Source organism: Colobus angolensis, unplaced genomic scaffold, assembly GCF_000951035.1.
Source record: "Colobus angolensis palliatus isolate OR3802 unplaced genomic scaffold, Cang.pa_1.0 Scaffold165, whole genome shotgun sequence".
Taxonomy (NCBI): domain Eukaryota; kingdom Metazoa; phylum Chordata; class Mammalia; order Primates; family Cercopithecidae; genus Colobus; species Colobus angolensis.
In genome coordinates, this window is record NW_012114766.1 from 4,546,768 (window position 1) to 4,568,643 (window position 21,876).

At 36.9% G+C, this 21,876-nt stretch overlaps 1 protein-coding gene across 1 annotated transcript in view; it reads right to left on the reverse strand.

Moving 5' to 3' along the window:
- CSMD1 (CUB and Sushi multiple domains 1) overlaps window positions 1-21,876 on the reverse strand; it is a 2,081,403-nt gene that overhangs the window by 1,694,111 nt on the left and 365,416 nt on the right. The window lies entirely within an intron of this gene.

Genomic DNA, 21,876 nt, shown 5'->3' on the forward strand with positions numbered 1-21,876 from the left:
TTTAAATTAAATGGATAAATTGAATTCTTAATAGAATTGAATACAAAATTATAATATATAACATATATGTTTTATATATTATATATTATATAATATATATTTTATAAACACACACACACATACACACAATGCTACTTGTCAAGACTAAAGAGCAGAATCTCTAGGGAGGAAGGATTATCAACAAGTCCATGAATTTGTCCGACTTCATTTCTTCTCGTGGTCATTAGCTTCTGACTTATGATCATAATAGCTATGAATAAACATTTTTTTCCTAAATCTCTAATTTGTCAACAGAATACCTAGCTTAAAAATGTTAAAAAGGAAAACTAAAGTTAAATCTCTCCAAATGAAATGTAATCAGACCACCACCAATCTGTTTATCGTCCTTCCAAACCATGCATCTTACTTGGGAATGATGATGATACATGGGCTTAACGGTAACATTTATGCACAAAATATTGTTTGCAGTTAATTTTGTAAAATTTGAATATAAATCTACTTCTTCAATATTTAGTTGTACCTCCTTTTTTCAGCCAAGGTCTGCTAGTATAATACTCTGATAGCAAAAGGTAATTATTGAAGATTTACTTTGACTCTAATGGTGTTCGGGGCTCAGAATCATGCTTGCGCATGTCAGATTCGTTGCCAGAGATGTAATTTGTTCTTGCCCGTCTATGCCAGAAATGAGTAAGGCTTCCTGTGGTGCTGTCCAGAACATTAAAGCAACAACCCCCATCATATCTGTGACTGGCCACCAAAGTCCTACCTAACTCCTGCTAAGCTAATGTGGAACTTAAAATTAACCTGTATCAAAATATTTTAAAAATCACTGAAATGAGTATTATGTCACTGTGTTCACAATTCTCAAAAAAGACAGAACAACTTCAAATGTAACTTGAAATTAAAACAGCAACCACGGACTTGTTAAGTTTACAAATAAGGCAAACACTAATGTTAGCCCAATGAAGTTTACCTTTAAGAAAAAAAGAAGAAGAAAGAAGTAGTTTTCACAGGGTTGGTTCTCTTGAACCAGTGAACCCAAAATGAATTATCTATGACCAAAGAGAGGTTGAATCCTGCAAACCTAATTATATAGATGAAGAACTGGAGGACCACTCTGAACATAAAATGAGGCTGTAATGTTCCCCAGAATGATCCTGATTATAATGATTAACCTTAACTTTATGCCTAACTTCCAATTTACCTAACTGATCAGGAGACAGGGTTAACAGAAAAATTACAATTATAAAAATGATAACTATCTTTTATCTGAAGACTTTGGGAAGCAAAATCATGAATAGTCAATAAAATCTAACCATGACCTTTCCTAGTATATTCCTCTTTTAAAATTATCTTTCTTGTAATGCTTTAATATATACTTATACTTCTGTCCCTTGTAGAATGCATAAAAAGAATGGTTCTCTCATATCTGTGATCTGTGACTTGCAAATCTGGGAATCAATTTACGGTGCCATTGCAAGCTTACCGGTCCAATGCTCTCAAACACTGGCAGGTTAAACTTGATGGTGGAGAAGCGTTCATATTCTAATCGCCGTGTCATTTTCCAGCCAAATGAGGCTGGAGTAGAGACATTTGGAATGTTGCTGAGATCAATGCTGGGAGATGGAAACATTCTCATGACGAGGATGTGTCTGAGTTAGACGGGAGCAGAGCCAATGGACAAAGCCAGGCCTTATGAAATATGGAGCCCAGACACCGAGCTGACAGGAGTGGTTGGAGTCTGTTTCTATTTCGGAAGCCTGAGAAGGAAGCAGCGGCGGGAGGCTATATCTCACGTTCAAAATTGATCGTGCTGAAATGACTTGCAGGATTAATTCACACTAAACTGAGCTTCTAAACTGCAGGACACATAACTGTCACTTGGCACTGCACTCCACTCAGCACGCTTTGCATGTCTAAGCGTTGGAAGGAGAAAATATGCTTCAGTTAGAAATCAAAGTTAACCTAAGATAAGGGACTGTGACTTAGAAATAGGGTCTGTTTATAAATGATTTCTTTGTGGACTGGGAAGCAAACAGTCAAGGAAACAGGGAGAGAGAGGAAAAAAATTAAAAAAAGAGTTCTTTCTGTGCCAGAGGTGGGGCTGCTTGCTTGTTTCTGGCTCCCTGGGCTCACAGCAGTGTTCGTGGCTGTTCTTCTCACTGTGATTACAACATCATCTGATGCCAAGCCCTTTGCCACTCTTGGTACTGTGTGTGGCTGAAGACAACAGTGGCCATGGCAGCAGGGCTGTCAGCTGCAGAAATACAGCACTGTTCTCTCAAGGACCAGGTAATGAGGGAGAACCACTTGAAATTAGCAAAATGGAGGCAAATATGGGCTGAAGATTGCAATAAACCATTATCTGTTCTGTTCACTTGGATGACTTCTGTACATAATATTGTATTATTGATCTATCCTCCAGTTTTATAAAGACCTTTTTTTTAAATAAAGACCTTTCATGAAGGGCTAGTAAATTTTGAAATGGTCATAAAGGAAACTATCATTTCTCCCCAAATAGAAAACTAATTTTGTAGATCCAGAAATGATATGATACTTTAATTAAAGTGAAATCACAAAAATATCTCAAACCATGAACTTTCTCTCCATTATATTAGCATAGCTTTATTTCATTGTACATAAAGTAGATATAATGCATCCTTTTCTTTAGGAAATTGCTAAGATGCAAGTTAAAATTTTTCATGTGGCACCATATTTCAGGAAATCCAGTGGTAAAGTTTGAAAATCAATCATTTACTCTTCAACTATATTATATTTATTCATTTGCTCAAGTAATATTTATTGTGTTTGGAGCATTTTTTAAGTCCAGGAAAGACAGTTAATTTTAAAGCAGGATCCTTGTACTCAAGCAACTAAATCATAGTGTCAGCAGGAGAGGTAGACAGTGGGCATATAAACACGCAATTATAAAATAATTCTGCTAATGATAAGTAAAAAATATGGAAAAAATAAATAACAGAAAAAAATGCATTTGAACATATCAGAATGTTAAGGGTTAGGGAGTGCAGGGGATGGGCGATTGATTCTGAGACAGGAATAATACAGAGCGGTTACAGGAGAACAGAAAAGTGCAGGCAGCAGCTTCATGTGACTAAGCAAAAGGAAAGTGTTGAAGTACTTTTGAAGCAAGGGCCTGATAATATCCAGAAAACCCAGGGTGTATGCCAAGCTGGCTAAGACCAACTGGATTCAACATGGTGCTGAATTCGACCTAGGTTTTGACAACAACCTCATTAAATGCCCATTAACATCCTAAACTCCATGCCCACCAGCATCATGACAGTTCTGGGTCAAGCATATTTGGTGTAACAACGGAGAGCACTACAGTTCCAAGAAATTTCCACCTTTTTCCAGCAATCTTCATGAGTATTCCACCCCTTGGTGAAAGAAAACAGTAAACGTAGCAGCCTCAAACCACTTGGGAGTGACTCCCTCTTGAGTGCGACCTCACTCCCCTTTCTTGAGCGTGTACTTTTCCCTTGGCAATAAATCTCTGTACTTTCACTATTTTGTGACTCTTCCTTGAATTCGATGGAGTCAAGAGCTTGACCACTGGCTAGTGTTGAGGTCTCACTGACATCTGGGGACCTCCCCCAGCCCACCTGTATCCATGTTAGTATATATAGTGGTCAGAGAAGGCATCACGGATAACGTGACAGGTGGCCAGGAGCCTGGTAAAAGTGAGAGTGTGTCCTTGCTCAGAGAAGGGTGTTCCAGGTGAAGGATCCAGGAGGAGATGGTGCGTGGTGTATTCAAAAGAAACAGCAAGGTGGCCCATGTCCCCGGTGTAAAGACAGGAAGAGGGAGGCATGAGAGGGGACTCTAGGAATCTTTGTAGGGCAAAGTAAGGAGTCTGGCTTCTACTCCAAAGGGGTGGAAATCCATGGAAGCATTTTGAGCCGGAGCTTTATGACCTTATTTCAGTGGTAAAAGTCTGCACTGTGGGCTAAGGAGACCCAAGGGCAAAGTGTGGACATGGGTGAGGAGGTAACTACCATGACCCAGGTAGCCATGGTGGTGGCTGGCTGGAACATGGTGTAGTGGCAGAGGGCACGAGAAAGGGACGCTTTCTCAATCTATTTTGAAGGTGGACTTGACAAGATTTGCCAGTGGACTGAACATGGGGGAGGAGAGAGAGAATGTCAAGAAAATGATGCATTATTCAGAGTGTTTAAAAGTAGAATTTCCATAAGAGACACCAGTACTGTCGTTAACAATTATTCTGCTCCATCATCAAGGTGAGGGACATGATGGCAAATTTAGACTATGAACACATCATTTTAGCTAGCAATGCCCACAATACATTTTTAATTATCATTTATTAAGCAATGTCCTAAAGTTCTCTTTGTGGAATTATGAAAATTATCCTTCAAGCATTTCAAAAGTGAAGTCTGTGTCAATGTGTTTTCTTTTATGAGTTCATATATTCAGGAGGCTGGAAAATACCTCGTTGAATGTGTGATACACTCGATAAGCACGCTAAGACACATGGGCGAAAGAAGAGATTGCTTCCTATAGAACTGGGAACTAGAAAACATTTGTTCATTTAAAATTAACATTTAAAAATGGATCCAAAGTTAAGCCCTATAAACCTTGTTTGATTGAACTCTGGAAAACACTGTTATAATTTTTCCTGTTGAAGTGCTAAAAGGAATGTGGCATACTTGAATGTTAAAAAAAAAAAGAAAGAAAGAAAGAAAGAAAAGGAAACATGAAATCTGAGGAGTTGGGCTGAAATTTGGAATCCTCCACTTTCAGGTTACTGAGTTTTACTTTTCTCATTCTCAACTTATTCTCAAGATGAAATACTCGCCAGGTGCGGTGGTTCATGCGTGTAATCCCAGCACTTTGGGAAGCTGAGGTGAGCAGATTGCTTTAGCTCTGGTGTTCCAAACCACCCTGGACAATATGGTAAAACCTTGTATCTACAAAACAATGAAAAACTTAGCTGGGCATGGTGGTGTGTGTCTTTAGTCCCAGCTACTCAGGAGGCTGAGGTGGGAGGATTGCTGGAGCCTGGGAGGCAGAGGTTGTAGTGAGCTGGGATCGCATTACTGCACTCCAGCCTGGGTGACAGAGTGAGACCCTGTCTCAGAAAAACAAAAGAGACGAAAACTGATTATCTAAAGTGTCATTCCTAGCTGGGATATTTTGTTAGGTTAACTGATTAACATGAGAATTCCATAAATCACTAATCAGCTATTAAACAACACTGTGTTTTCTGTATTTTACCAAACGCTTTACATACAAAAGTGAGCAGAATAAACAGCTACTGCCATCACAGAGTCTGATCTTATTAGCAAAATGACATATTTTTGAAATCTCATTCTTAATAGGCGGTGACTTCCAAAGATTGTACGTTGAAGATTGTAGAGGCAACACTGCCAGTTTTAGAGCAATTTAAATAAGAAAACATGGAAAAATTCAAAGAAGAAAGAAGCAGGGATGAGGTATTGAAACGGAAAAACACACACAAATACAGATTATGGTGAGAATATACTACAAAACTGAGCATCAAATTCCCTGAGCTTTCTAATAGCTCTGGTGAACATTTAAGAGAGATGGGATGCAGGGTATTTTCAAAAGAAAGGAACCCCTTTACAAGGAACTTATCGGGTAAGTTTTCGTATGAGGGCTATTAAACTACCTAATTGGTAATTCCTTCAATAGCTTCACAAACCTATGGGAATGACCATTGCTTTGCGTTAGGCTCCAGAAAAAAAAAAAAAGAAAAAAAGACCGATTAGACCGATTATCATTTCCTCCAAATTCTTGCTATAAGGATGCTCCTTTACCCCTATTGCTCTCCTTTTCAGGGAAAAGGTGTCATTTAAAGACTAATAATTTATCAACACCTTTTCTTCCCCTGCTTTCTTCTACTTCATTTAAAACTAGGATGTAAACAAGACTTGGGGATACAGATGCAAGAAACAGGGACTCAATCCTTTATAGGGATCAAGTGGGAAGTGCCTGAAACTGACTACTGAATCCACGAAATTGAGCAATACCCCTCCTAGTATTAAATTCAACATATCGGGCACTATTCTAAGCATGCGATCACATTAATCATTTAATCTTTCTAATGACACCATGCAGAAAGTTTCAAATATATGTTCATTTTATGGTTAAGGATTTATTTCCAAAGGGGTCAGGTGTCTCCTTCAGGGACAGGCAGTTAATAAGGAACCAGAGTTCAGAAGCTAAAGAGAGCCGCTCCAGAACCCAAGCTGAAACTCCGTAAACACCACTCCTTCTATGATGCCACCTTTATGAAGAATAGCCCAGAAGGTATCATGTTTGCTGTTTTTACATACATATCCTTCCTCTCTGCTTTGGTAAATATCTGATGGCTGACTTACATGTCACTGAACTTAGAAATACCTGATTATAAGCAGTTGATTTGATTTAAGTCATCCAATGGATTAGTTTGTTATTCTTTCAAAAAGTAGGTTTTATGGCTGTAACAGCTTTGCAAATGGTTCTTCATGACTACACTGCCAATTATATGTTACTTAATCTAATAACATGGTTGATATTGCCTTTCACAAGAGTTTATGATGGCATGCATGCCCGTGAGTATAAACAACTGCATGTGTGGCTAAAACTTTATACAATTTTGTTTTTGAATCATTTTAATGACATTTAATTGTCCATGAGGAATTATAATGAAATAACTACGTTGGAAATCACATTCGATAAAATTGCACTTTTAAAATTTAGTATCTGCATGCTTCCCTTAGAAAACAGCAGCCCTTTTCCCCTTAAAAATGTAACTAGCATTTTTTTTTCTTTTTGGTCTATTCACAAAAACTTCAGAAAAGTGAAAGAAGGCCATAGAGAATTGCCCACTGCACTCTTCCCGCTGACATGATGACTGTTACCGTTTGGTAATACGTTCTTCTAGACCTCTCTATGTGGGTTTATAGACACGTCTGTGTGAGCATATACATATAGTTTTTTAATGTAAAGGAAATCTTACGATGGGTACTAGTTGTTAATTTACTTTTCACTTAATCATATGTTGTGAAAACCTTTTCACACCAATAAATATGAAAGTTTGTATTATCCTCTCTTTGATGACTACACAAAGCTCACTCCATGGTTATCCGACAGTGGGTCTAACTCAGCTCCCCACTGGCTATCTGGTTAGTTCTTGATTGTTTATAATGTTTTAAACTCCACTGCGATAAACATTTCTGAGTGTGTACCATTTCCTTATTGTATAGTTTTCTTCAGTTTGCCTAGATATAAAACTTGTGGATAAAACTATAGCAATTTATTAAGACCTGCATATGTATTGCCAAATTGCCTTCCCAGAAATGTTTACACTTCCCCTCATCTCATCAGAAGATGAGACTCACTTTCCCTTTAACCTATCGGTGTAAGTCATTTTGTTAAGAGAGAAAGTGTTTCTCGTGTTCATTTACTGTGTGTTTTCGTCATGACTAAAGATGTTGTATTTTCACATTATTTATATTTTCTCATTTGTGAGTCATCTATTCAAAATGTAGCAAAATTACTCAGTGTTCATCTCCTGCTTTGTACACGTATACTCATTTAACCCCAGCTTAAAATGGTGATTCCTCACCAGGGTTCCAAGTGCCCGCTACCTTCATAATGCAGCTTAAAGGTCAGCTGGAAATCAGTGACAAACTACACATTCCTGAATAATTACTTGTGAATTCAGGATTTCATTTAGCTTAATTTGTGTGGTTTTTTTCTTCCTAAGTGCTCAGGTCTGAAATAGCCAAATTTTAACCATTTAATTGGGATGAAAATAAAGCCATGGTTCCCTGCTTATCCCTAGGAGGTGAGGATAGAAGAGGGCTGGGAAGAGAAGCCACGGGCTCTTCTCAGGAAGGAGCGCATCTCACGCTAGGAGCAGAGACCTCATCAGAGAGGGTCAGTGGCTTGAACGCCGAGTGCTAAAATATTGGCTGCAGGCACAATACCTTCATCACCTTTGTTTTCAACACTTCAGTTTCCAGCACAGCTTTCTCTACACTGAGAAACTGGAGGAACAGTTGAATGAATGTGTGCCTGGACCTGAGCCATGAACCGCAAATCATGAGGACAAGGGTAAGCCCACTCAGGGGACCCATGAGCCTTCTACATCTGCTTGACTGCTGCCCAAACCTCACACCAAATCCCTGCCACTCTCAGGGTGTGGAGGCTGGTGTGTGTGTGTGTGTGTGTGTGTGCACGCACATGCATGTACCTGCAAATCTATGCACACTCAACAAACAGCACCAATGACACCAGCCTCTTTCTCTTCCTGGCTTTGATACAATTTAAGAGAGGCTAAACAAGAGCGAAAACCTGAGTGAATCAGAGCATACTAGAACACCTGCTTATGGCTTCCTGAACATGATAGGCAGAGATTTTATGTGCTAATTTTGGGAAGAGCTGATGCTGTGACACACGGACTAGAGATACAACTGTCCCTGCAAGAGTGATCTCATAACATTTGATTCCCAGGAAAATTCAGTGTTAGGGGGCTGGAGGAACTTGTTTTGCATTTGGTGGCTGGTTTTCCCTTACTTTCCCAGGCTTGCATTACAGCTGAATGTACACACACACAGATACACAATTCTAAACACGAGCTGATCGCTCTTCCCGTAAGAGAACAAGAACAATTCTACTTCATTTAAATCATGTCCAGTTGGTAAGAGAGGAAACAATGTGTTGAGTGTGTGCACATCGTTGTTTATATTTTAATGAAGGAGTGATGACCGCAGGCATGCCATCCGTGCTCCCTGAGTGCCGCTGCACTGGAGTAGACATCACCGCAGGCGGGCATGCCTACAGGACTGTCATTCTCACCTCCACACTGGCACACAGAGAAATCCTAAAGAGAAATTAGAGCTTAAGCAAGCTCATGCTCCTAATGAACTAGGTTTGTTGCCTCCAGAACCAAGTGTGTTGCACCTGTTCACCCTGGCCTGGAAGAGCATCCTTATACTATCAGTGCGACAGGCTCTCATCAAAGACCACTACTGTAAGCCCAGCACTTTCACACACACTGAGTACAGTGAAGTGATGGCTGAGCAGGTGCTTGGACTTTTTCCACCCTCTTTTTGCTAAGCTAAGTGACTTGAGCAAGGTTTGCTTGACAACCCCTAATGAAGTATATGCAAGAAAATGTCAATTTTCCATCAAATGGCAGTAGTAAATCATTCAGAAGTGAAAAAAACAGAAGACTGAATTCTAATTTGGATCCTTAACCGACTCTTTCTCTCACTCCTAACATCAAGACCACCCAGGGACTGGAATTCATATGGGAAATGGTTCGATGATGGTGTGATTTTTGAAAGCAGAAGGCCTGCCTAATGCCAAAACAAACAAACAACCAAAAAAACCTTCCTCAGTCTCTCAATCTTCTTCTGTGCTTGAAATTTAGTGGAGAGAGAGAAGTTTTCTTTTGTGTTATGAATTTTTATTGCCAGAAATCTTCATGTAAAATAAAGATTTTATATGTCCTAATAAAAATTTTAGGACAAGCACCCTAAAATACCACATTCAAAATTATCATAAACAATATAGAGCCAAGATTTGACAGTTTACTGGCTACTGGCAAGCCAATGTGACAACTGACAGAGATGCAATAAAAACACACTGAGTACAGTGTGCATAATACAGAACTGAGTACAGTTCTGATAATAATAATAATAATAGTAACTAGTTATGCATGAAAGACGTTGTTTAGAAAACAAAGGGCATTGGGGGCCAGCAAAGAACACTGCATATTTAGGAGATGGACCAAAGACTAGCTCAGGCTGCACATTTGTGTTTCACACCTAAATGGACTGGACACAAAGGCCAAAACTCTGCAGAAAAATCCTTTCTTGAAGGGAGTACTCCCATCATTACCTCCATGGCTTGTTTAGAGATGATGAGGTTTACAGAAAACGGTCCTGACATTAAGGTCAGAAAATCTAGGACCTAAATAAGTCTTTAATATTTGCTTTTTATTTGGGCTTTAGTAAATTATGTCACCTCTAAACTGATATCCTTATTTTTAAGATTGAGATACTAATGAGAATTGTGTAACACAGCACAAGCGAAAGTATCTAGAACTTAGAAACCTAGAACATAGAACACAGGAACCACCAGAGGAAAGTTAGCTGAATATGACCACACACACACATGTGCACACACACACAGACACAAAAACACAAATGCACACACACTGGACACACAAACGCACATCACTCATGGAACCAACACTTCCTTAAAATATTCAGTTACAGTGGAAAGGCTGTTTGTCACCTAAGGTAATAATTTAGAGTATATGTCTATAGAATTTAAAAATGCATATATTCCTCAAAGATAATCACTGTTTTTTTCAAAAAATTAATAATATGAAAACCTAAAGATATAAAGTATTATTAATGTTTTCTCTAGAGTAAAAATCGTTCACTAATCTCAGACAATTTTCGAATGTTACGAATTTTCTATGATTTGTCTGTAAACAATCATATTTGTAGTACAAAGTGATTTTCCCTGAAATTAGAATTGGTGGACACTAATGACTTCACAGTTATTTTCAGATGAGAAAGTCTTCCTATTTGTCTCAGATCTACAAACCGATATAATCTATTAGTACCGCTGTAACTGCAGGACACAAAATAAATGGGGCACAATAAGAGGAAAAAGCAAGTACCTATTTCAAATCTATTATTGCCCTTGGACTCTCTATGCAAAGAGAAACAGAAGGAAATATGTGTGTGTACCCATGCGCACAGAACACACTCTGCATAGAACGTGGACAGCTTAATGTACTGTGAAATAATCTCTTCACATTGGGTTTACGCAGTATCTTCCCCCAAACCCAGAAAACTCATAGACACCCATAATACACAGCAATGGTGTTTCTTCTTATCTTAACATATGGAGAAATTGTGGAAGACTAGCTCACTGACTTGCAGAAAGTACAACTGGTATTTTAGAAATGCGGACCAATTTCCTCACTGACTAGGTCAAAGTAATTTAATTGCTTACAAATGCCCAAATTCTAAGTTTAAAGGAGGAAAAAATATTGCATATTTAGCAAATGTGTGAGAGCCAACTCTAGGTTTTCATACTATGAGGATAAACACTTCATTCAAAGCAAAAGAGGCACTATATCCAAGAGTCATTCTTAAATAATCTTTTTGTGATTGTAAGGGGTTATTTCCTTATGCCATCTTGTGCACGTAAACTGTTTTGTTAATTTTATCAAACTGCCTGTTATAATCCCCAAATATAAAAATAAAATGGAATGTTTCAATTAATAGTACTTCAATACTTAACACATGACTATTTCCATCTTGTTCCCGATCACCTATCATAACCTTCCTTTTTCTGATATATTATTCTTTGGAAAGCATTCTTTTGTCACTGTTTCAGATGAATTCACAGCCCCTAACTATTTGTTTGTACAGTTCTCCTTTCAAAACTTAGACTGAGAATCTAGCCAGAATCTTTTTCAAACTGTTCTGTAAAAACACACATCAGCTTTTTGGTTAGGTAATTCCCAAAGCAATTTTGGGATGAAAGAGACTTAATTCTAGCCAATAGTCTGGAGTGTCCCTAGTTCACAGTGCAACCTGCCTAAGCCCCAACTAGTCAGATGTCATCCTATAACATACTCCCCTTGTTGTGATAAAAATAAATGAAAGATCCCAAAGCAAAAACTTCACAAATACCTTGTTTTCTTTTTTCAAGTTCCCCACTTTACTTAGGAGCACTTTGAGAACTGAAAAAACAAGATGCATGGTTTGCCAATTGTACAAGTCTACCCTGGAATTCCAAATGAATGTTTTCTTCAGGAAAATAATAGGGAAGATGCCACCTACCTGCGTCCTTCTCAAGAACCCTGAGTGTCACATGGAGATGACCACAAGAGGCAAATCATGGCCTTCAATATTCAGTGCATTTTAAGAACTCTATTTAGTCTGTATGAGTAAAACCAATTATTTTAAGCTGGTTGTAAATTACATCTCCTGCTCACTCTAAATCACACCAAATAAAAAGAATTTCTCATTCTTGCATGCCAGCAATACATCAGTTATGATGATGCTCAATAAACTTCGGTTAAATATAAAATACTATGGTATAAGATACAGGATCTAGCAACTACTGACAGCTGACATTGGACATCCCAGGGCTTGAGAAAGAGCTAACAGTAAACTGATTTGACAAGCACCTTGACTCATTTGTCACTTATCCAACGGTGATGATCGCCATAGTGTATGCTTTCCTTGGATACTGGCATAAATGCATGGCTACCCTTCCTTATTTGTAGAATCCAGACGAAAAAACTAAAGACAAGAAACTCATTTTAGTCTTCCGGGCTTGTTCATTTGTTTTTGCTGTTTAATTTTTAAATTACAGTTTGCTTTAATCTTGTGTTGGATATAATACAATATGTCTACTAATTCTGATTGTATTGTCTTTTATTTATTCAAAGCAGATTTATTTTGTTTTACCTAACAGATTCCTTAATATTCCATAAGTGATTTGTGATATGCTTCTAAAATTTTATTAACTGATGCCAGTTGTCTTATTTTATAAATAATAGATGTTATGACTCTAATTATATGTTTTTCAAAATGTTTTTGAAACATGTTTTAAAATTCCTATGCCAACTAAGACAAGATGTATTTCTATCATCACTATCTGCTCTTATGCCATTTTGATTTATTCAAACTAATGTTTGCACCTTTATACAAATAATCAAGAAAATATAAATAAAATCTCTAAGAGGGATTACTTTCTTTACCTTCTTTTGTTGGATGTCTATAAACGGATACAGATATAACCAAAAATATTCAAGTTCGAACTAGAAAATGGAATGGAAACAGAGCTGATTCCAACATCGTTTAGTAACACTGAACTCCAACAACCCTGTCATTCCGTATTTTAAATACGCAAGGTAGTAGGACTGACATTTTAGTAAGGCAAATGCCTTGCCAGAAACAGAAAGTTAAACATTCTGGTGAATCACCTGTCAACTAGACAGTGCCATGAGGTTTCTGTCTGGATTTTGCTTCTGATTCCATCACGGTGGCGCTCTCCTTATCTATCCTGAGCAATATTTTAGAAGCACCTGGTTATGAAGTAAGCTCATTGGAAATTCTCTTCCCAGATCTCCACGTGGCTGACTTCTTATTGTTTATGTTTCAGATCAAAGCCTTCAGTGAATCTGTTCTTCATCACTCCAGTTATTCTCTACCCCAACACCTTGTTTAATTTCCTGTTTGGCTTTCATCATTATTGGAAAGTGAGTTATTTGCTTGCTCATATTTTAAATGTTTTATTATCTGTCTCCTCCATGAGTATATTCATTGGAAGAGACCAAGAACGCTCACTCTTCTTGCTCCTCATTTTACCACAGAACTTAGATCAATGCCTGGGACCCAGTTCATATGCAATAAACACTTGTTAGTTAAGTTTTTAAGATACAATGTTTCTTTTCAGAATATTTATGATTTGGAGCTGCCTATTTGGATAAGATTTCTCTTGGCCAGTTTTGCTTTCAAGATCACTTAGAATATGCACTTAGGTGACAGGTCACTACCATATCATGCTGAATTTTTGTACAAACTGCCGAGGTGCCAAATGTCACATGAAAGGTTTCTGTCCTTCAAGAAAACAAAACCAGAACCCAAACCTAGGGACCACACGTAAGATCTGCAGGTGACCAACAAGTTCCCCCATCTGGAAAGACTCATTCCTACCCGACTCAGTCCAGACCTGATAAATGTCCTTCAGTGGTGCCTCTTTTGTAACACTGCTAAGCTCAGCCATGTGTTATTCTCCCTCATAAGCAAGAAATTCAGGAAGCCCAGCTTTGCTTGATGAACACACTTTTGCAGGAGGTCTGCAATGGAAAAGTTTCCTTTGCAGAAATACTTCTGAGGCTTGAACAGAAGAGCAAAGGTGGGCAGGACTCATGGAGTGCTATTAGGAACCTAAGGCTTATTTTATATTCTTGTTGGGAAACCAAGAACAAAGCTCAGAGAATAAGCTTTCTCTAGCTCTGTGTATATATTTATTTCTTGATTCTTCTTATCTCCTACATAGCCTTCTCCTATTTCCAACAAATGGAGGCTTTTGATGTTTTTCTGAACTTCAGAGCTGAAATGACTGCCTTGGGAAAGAGTTAAATTATTTACTGGATTTCAATCAAGCATCACTTTAGCTAAAATATTAGATCCAAAATGTGATGTACGAACCTTGTTGTTGTTTTCAAAATTGAGTAAAAATGTTGCCACCTTTCAGAATCCTGAGGAAGTCCCAAAAGCATTTCTGACTTCACTGCTCAGAGAAAATGTTACAGGATCTTCCATCTTACCCTACTTCAGATTCATGGCATATAAAATACAAGAGTACATGTAAAAGAATAGACAGAGTGGGCTCTAGCCATAAATTCTTCACAAAAGAAACCACTAGAACAAATCTGTATTTTATTTCTAGCAAACATAACAGAAGCTTCAGTAATACCAGAAGGAGATTAAAATACTGAAATTCTATTTCAAAAAGAATTTACCTATTTACTTCTCTGCTCAGGCATTTCTTCCCAGGAGGAAAGCCAAACAAATATTAAATGATAAATATCCTGGTTGAATTTCTATAGTCTTTTGTCCCGGATTTAACTCCTGAGAAAGAAATGAATGTTTTTCCCTTCTTGGGGTGGTGGGCAGAATGTCTACATTTTTTCCCACCACCACCACCCCAGAGAGTTTTTCAAAGACTAACTACATGTTGTTATGTCTAAATGCTGTTAAATAAATGCATGTAACAAAATTAAAGCAATACAGCCTTCTCCAAATAAACATAATTTTAATTAACAAAGGGATTGCCAATATTTAGCATCAAGATTGACGTCCGGTTTTGAGTGAGGACTTCTTTTCATGAAATAATAATTCAGTCCTTCCACTAGTGGTAGTTGCTGTGACAGTAGCGAGTGTAGTAGAAGTAGCAAGAAGAAAAGTCCATCGGGCCAGGTCATTACAAAACGGCACTAACTCTGAGTCCAAATTTTTCGCTAAGCTCTAAGGCATCTTGCATCAGTGTTTTCATGATTTGTTCACGAGATACATCCAGTTATATTTTCCACTCTATCCGTCTATGCACTCTGTGCTCTAGCCACATGGGATGCCATACTATTTATTCAAGTGCCAAAGACATGTCACTAAAAAAGAGTTCTGAAGCTATTGTTGCCCGGATTTAATAGTATGTGTTCTTTTTTTTCTCAAGAGGAAGAATTTGGAAAACCAGGTATGTCCTCATGATTTTGGTATTCATATCACATTACACATATCAGTTGAAATAATATGTTTTGTTTGGAATTAAATAATTTCATCGCAAAATGAAGTCATTTTAGGACAATGACAGCATAAATATTAATACTGTGCCAATCACAACAAAATATCAAATATGAATAATACATTTATATTTATACACTGAAGAATTAGCATAGTGTTACATGAGGCTTAATTATGAATATGTTCCTAAGTATTTATTTTATGTGTACATTTTATAAAATTAGAATAGTATGGTGAATTAAATATTAACACAATAAATACTGTTATTAATACTCATATTAATGAATTATTATTAGTTATAGGAGTACATATTTTTCCTTTTTAAGAGTAGGACTATAAAGATATGTCTCCATTGTGTTTGGTGTTCAGAAAGTAGAAATTTAAGATAATATTGAGAATTGTTTGAAAAACCAAATACTAAATACAATTAAACAATTGCTCTATCTAAAGTCTGTTCTACTTTAAGAAATGTACATGTGTATACATATGTATTACACACACACACATATATATATGTATACATATAAAAGCCACTAACATAGACATCAATATTTCCATTTTAAATATAAGGAATTTGAGTTTGAGAAAGCTAAATAACTTGCCAAGAATCTAAAATTCAGTAAATAACATATAATACTTTCTTCTACTTAATAATAGCTGAACTATAAAAAAGTTACCCCGAGATGATAAAAGACAAGGAAAACGTGTTTCAATAAATCTAAAGAATAAAAATTACACAGAGTATACTTCTTAACTGCAGAATTCAATGAGAATCTATAGCAATAAGACTGCTTGAAAAGTCCAAATATAAGAAATCAGACAACATGCTTCTTAAAATTCATAGGACAAAGACAAAATCATAAAAGAAGTTAGAAAATATTTTAAACTAAATTACTACTAAATCACTATAAAATGTTTGGCAAATAAATTATTATATGGAGAGAAACTTATAGCATTAACTACTTATTTATGAAAAAGAGAGAGCCAAATTAATGACTTTATATTCCACTTAACTTCTAAGAAAAAGGAGACTAAACCCAAAATAAATAGAAGAGTGAGAGTAAGAGAAAAAATGAGTGAAGTAAAAAAAATAGACAATTGGCAAATAATAAATTAAAATGTGGTCTTTAAAAATATCAAGAAAATTGGCAAACTCTTGGCTAGAAAGATTTTAAAAGGGAATTAATGCAAATAAGCAACATCAAAAATAAAAAATCCATTTTTATCATATATTCCTCAGACCTGAAGTGGACTTAAAATAATAATAGCAGCTGAGTATTTCTTATCTGAAATTCTTTGGACCAGAAATATTTCAGATTTGGGATTTCTTTTTTCGAATTTTGGAATATATGCCGACCTATAAATAATGAAATCCTGGGGATGAGACCCGACACTAAATACAAAACTCATTTAATTTCCTGTACACCTTACATACATAACATGAAGACGATTTTAAAGAATATTTTAAAGTGTATATGCAACTCATCAAAGGAGGTCAGGTGTGGAATTTTCCACTTATGATGTCATGTTGGCTCTCAAAAATTTTGGATTTTGAAACATTTGGGATTTGGAATTTTATAATTAGAGATGCTCAACCTGCATTAATAACTGTAGCTACATATTTAAGAAGCAGAGCTCAAGTGGATAAATATCTTGAAAAACATAATTTACCAAAACTGACACTAGAAGAAAAAGACAATCTATATGGCCCTAAATCTAGAATGTACGTTGAATCTTTAAGATTCCTAAAAGAAAACTCCAGGAGCAGATTTTTCTGTCTTAAATTTTATCTAGAAATCACACCAAAATTACATAGTTATAGAAACAGAGGAAAAAACAGTTCTGCTCATTTTTTTTTTATAGTTTGCTGTCTCCTTTACAGCAAAATCTTAAAAAGGCTACAAAAAAGGGAATTACAGACAAAAGCTCCTCATCTATGCAGACACAAATATTTTAAATGAACTACTGTAAGTCAAACCCAATGATATATTTGAAAAATGTAGTGTACCTTATGACCAAGTAGACTGTATTCTAGAATGAGAAGTTGGATTAAAATTTCACAAAACTAATTCAATGTAATTTAACATATAAACACAAAAAAGGCAAAAATGCTACCATTTTAATCAATGCCAAAATCATATGAAAAACTTACATATTTCCTCATAATAAAACCCTCAGCAAACTACTAATGATAGAAAACTTTCTCAAGCAAGTAAAGAACATTTGTGAAAAAATCTACAAGCAACATATTAGTCCAGTTCTAGGCAGGAGACGAAATCTCCCATCAGGGAAATTTATTACAAAGAACAATTAATTTATAGAAGATTAAATGCAAAGTAGGATAAAGAGAATTAAAACAAAATAAGAATGCAGACATATTGACCTGACATTACCTGGAGGCTCAGGCAGACTACTCAAAGAAGAAAAAAGCAAAAGATGATGCTTGCCTGGCTGAGATTCAGAGCTTGCTGAGGAGGGAGTATTTAGTGGTCCGCTAGGCAGCAAAAATGCATGCTGAGGCTCAACACTCCAGGCAGTCCAGCAGGGAGTGCCAACTAATGTCTATGGTACCTTCTGGTAAGCTGCCCAAAGAGGTGACAGCAAAACTATGGAGATGATTGTCACTGGACATCCTGCACAATGCTGAGTGGCACATAATCAGAAGCAGAAATCAGTAAGAACATCTCTTCCTCCTGCTGTGTCCATGCAGCACCCTCTACTGAGAAAGCTTAACATAGTGGCAGCTGGGAAATGCAACGTGTGTACAAGGTTTGGCTCTGGAATCACAAAGCAGGGGAAAGAAGAGTAGGTTTGGAACTGAAGGACAACATGCTAATAACTGGTACAAAAGACATTGTGGATGGTGATGACAGAATTCATTACATCCCACCTGTTTTGCTCACTTTTACCACTTCCATGCCACAGTGTACTGAAGGAGCTAGGCATTTCAATACAGCACCAAAAAGAAGGAGGCACAAAAGGGAAAGTTGAGCTGCCTCTCTTTGCAGATGATATGGTTGCCTCCTTAAAAAGTTTTCATGGAATCTTCAAAATGACTACTAAAATTAACTGAATTTAGGAAGGTCACAGGATACAGGTTAGTATCTTAAAAATCAGTTAAATTCAAAGTTTTCATATGTCACAGGAAATCAGGAAACACAAAAGAAAAAAATGATAAATTAGACTTTTTCAAGACTAAAAATTATTGTTAAATATATATCACTAAAAGGATAAATGTTGGTGGAAGAAATTACCTGTAATACATATTTCACTCAAAGAACTTGAATCTGAAATATTTAGAAAGCTCTGATAACTCAAAGGGAAGACAAAAGTTACAGAAAACATGGGCAAAATATTTTAACAGATACCTCACCAAGGAAGATATCTGAATGATCAATAAGCACATAAAATACTAACATTAATGGTCATCAGGGAAATGCAAATTCAAATCACAATAAAATAACACTCTAGACCCATTACAATGACGAAAACTAAAAAGGCTGAGTACACCAAATATAGGCAAAGACATAGAACTAAAATTCATCACTTAAGGTGGTAATTTATATTTTTTATTTATTTATTTTTTTATTATACTTTAAGTTCTAGGGTACATGTGCATAACGTGCAGGTTTGTTACATATGTATACTTGTGCCATGTTGGTGTGCATGGAACTGCCAGATTAGAAAACATTTTAGCCACTTCTTCAAAAGTTTATCATAAAACATACTACCTACCCATTCCTCTCTTGAATGTTTGACTGCAGTAATGAAACCATTTTCCCCACAAAGGCTTTTATGCAAATGATCAAAGGAGCTTTATTTCTAATAGCTAAAAACTGGTGGGTAGTGGTGGAAACAAACGCCTATTAAACTGGTAAACTAAATGTAGCATAGCTGTATACTGAAATTCTGCTTAACCGTAAGAATGTACCATTTTTATATGAAGAAATGTGGATGGATCTCAAAATCATTATTCTGAGTGAAAGAAGTTAGGCATATATAGATGTGTGTGTGTGTGTGTGTGTACATATATATATATATTTCATATAATTTGGTATATATAATATTTCAGAAAATGCAAACTAATTCACAGTGACAGAAAACAGTTCAATGGTTTTCTGGCAACAAAGGGTAGAACACAGGATGGCTTACCAGGGGTCACAAGAAAAGTTTTGTGGGTGATAGTAATATTTGTCAGCTTGATGGTAAGTGTTGTTTCATGGTTGTATATAAATCTCATCCAATTTTATATTTTCAATATATGCACATTATTGGTTACTAAATATACCTTAAAATGGGAACAACTGCAACTAAAGGACTCATTTATCAATGTAGTATTCAAAATGACTATATCCAGCTCTTGTGTAAAGAAATTTAGTATGTATCCAAGGTAAATTAGGCTCCTGTCTACCAGAATTCTAATATAGGTTTGCAGTAAAACTTGGCAAATCAACTACTGTTTCAAGAATGAGATGACCTTTATTTGTGTAAAGAGATTGATAACGTGTAAGTACACTTCTGGTAGATCAAACCATACCACTGCAACACAAGGTATAGTAGGAAAAGGGCTAGCTAGACTAGTGTAGAAGAATTCTTTGAGCTCTTGTCAAATCTCTCCATTATCAAAAGAAAGTAACTGAAACCTAGAAAGACTCAACTTGTTTTGGGTCCGACTTCTTTGGATGTCTTTTCCAATCCTCTCTGGAATTACCAACATAAGGCACTGACAAGGCTGCATTTGTCAATTAACCTTCTAGATCAGAGATTGCACGTATTGCTACTCTAGTGCATTGCCTTCGGCCTGCACTGGATTTTAAACATGACGGGAGTTCACATAGTGAAGATTCTTTGCTGCTGCTGAACAACGGAAGATCCGTGACATTGGACAAGGCTCACATTTTTGCCTGGCAACGGTGGGTTGGTGCCCAGCAGCAGCTGCTGTTTACATGGGGCGTGATTCTCAAGCTCACTAGAACGTATTTTATTATGGTCCGATACCTGCTGTTTCACTGATTCACACTCTCTGCCTGACTCCTGAGAGTATTCAAGTTTGTGACTCTTGTCAAGTCGAGAAAGCGACCTGCAATGACCTCAAAGTTCACATCACACCCACCTTAGCCTTTCAAATTACATTCATTTCCATTTGGGGTGGTGCACAGTGAAGGCACTGGCATTCATTTTTTAAATTAAAATGTGCTCCTGGTAGAGAACTGCAGTTTTCATAAGTTAACAACTCTTTGAATGGATGAGTTTATCATCACTTTATTCTATTCAGTTTGCTTGTTTATACCACAGAGATCATGACAAAATGGGAAGAATGACAGTCACATTTTAAAAGACAAAGTGTTCTCTTAATTGGACAGGTCAAACTAGGATGCCACAGATGAGAAGAGAACCACGATGTGACCATGCCAGGGAAAATGTGAGGATGGGAATGTGTTGTATGGGAGGGAGATACAGAGACGCACAGACAACCTCATCTACACAGCACGTTCTCACCTTCTAGTGTTTAAGCACAAGCCACCTGCTTAGAATGCCAGCTGATTTTCCTTTACTGGACGTAGCTGAAAAGAGTGATGGAAGTTGAGGATGTCTTCAAAAGTCTCATTAGAGGGTCAAGTTTCCATGCAAAACTTAAATGATCCTTTCAATATCCCCATGTAAGAAACATGCATTGCGTTTTAAAGCAGTCATCTCTTTGAGAGTGCATTATTTTAATGAGTCTATATGTATGAGCACAATCACAGTAAATACTCTGAATGAATCCACTGTTGTAAAGGATGTATGTTCCACTTCCTCCCTACCTGAACCATCTCTAGCCCAAAGTAGGATTTCCCTGGCTCTCCCGGCTCTACTATATATACAAGCAAATACAAAGTCACAACATATCCTGTGCATTTGCATTTTAGAAATATTTAATCTAAAAAAATGTGAAAACCTCTAAACCTAAGCAACAAAATATAATGATTATGGTATCTGTATCATATTCAAGACAGGCTTGGTGTATATATATTTGAGAAAGAGTCTCATTCTGTCACCCAGGCTGGAATGCAGTGGTGCGATCTCAGCTCATTCCAATCTCAGGCTCCCAAGTTCAAGCCATTCTCATGCCTGAGCCTCTCAAGTAGCTTAGACTACAGGTACGCATCCCCACACCTGGCTAATTACTGCATTTTTAGTTGAGACGGGGTTTCACCATGTTGGCCAGGCTGGTCTCGAACTCCTGCCCTCTAGTGATCTGCCCGCCTTGGCCACCCAAAGTGCTGGGATTATAGGCGTGAGCCACCACATCTGGCCATGCTTGGTATGTTTTGATGGGACTCTCATGGACTTGTAAGAATTGACATTACAATCAAAGAAAAACTGCCATGAAAGATTCATGAATAGACCGTGAGAAACTGAGATGCTATCTCCTTTAGAAAGCTATTTTAGGAAGTTTTCAGAAGGCCAAAGTTTTCTTTAGCTCAATTTTCCTCTTTTGGCTGAGAGGATACAGCCTGCATGAAGCATCCCTTGTGTTATTTCTGCTTCCTCTCCGATTCTC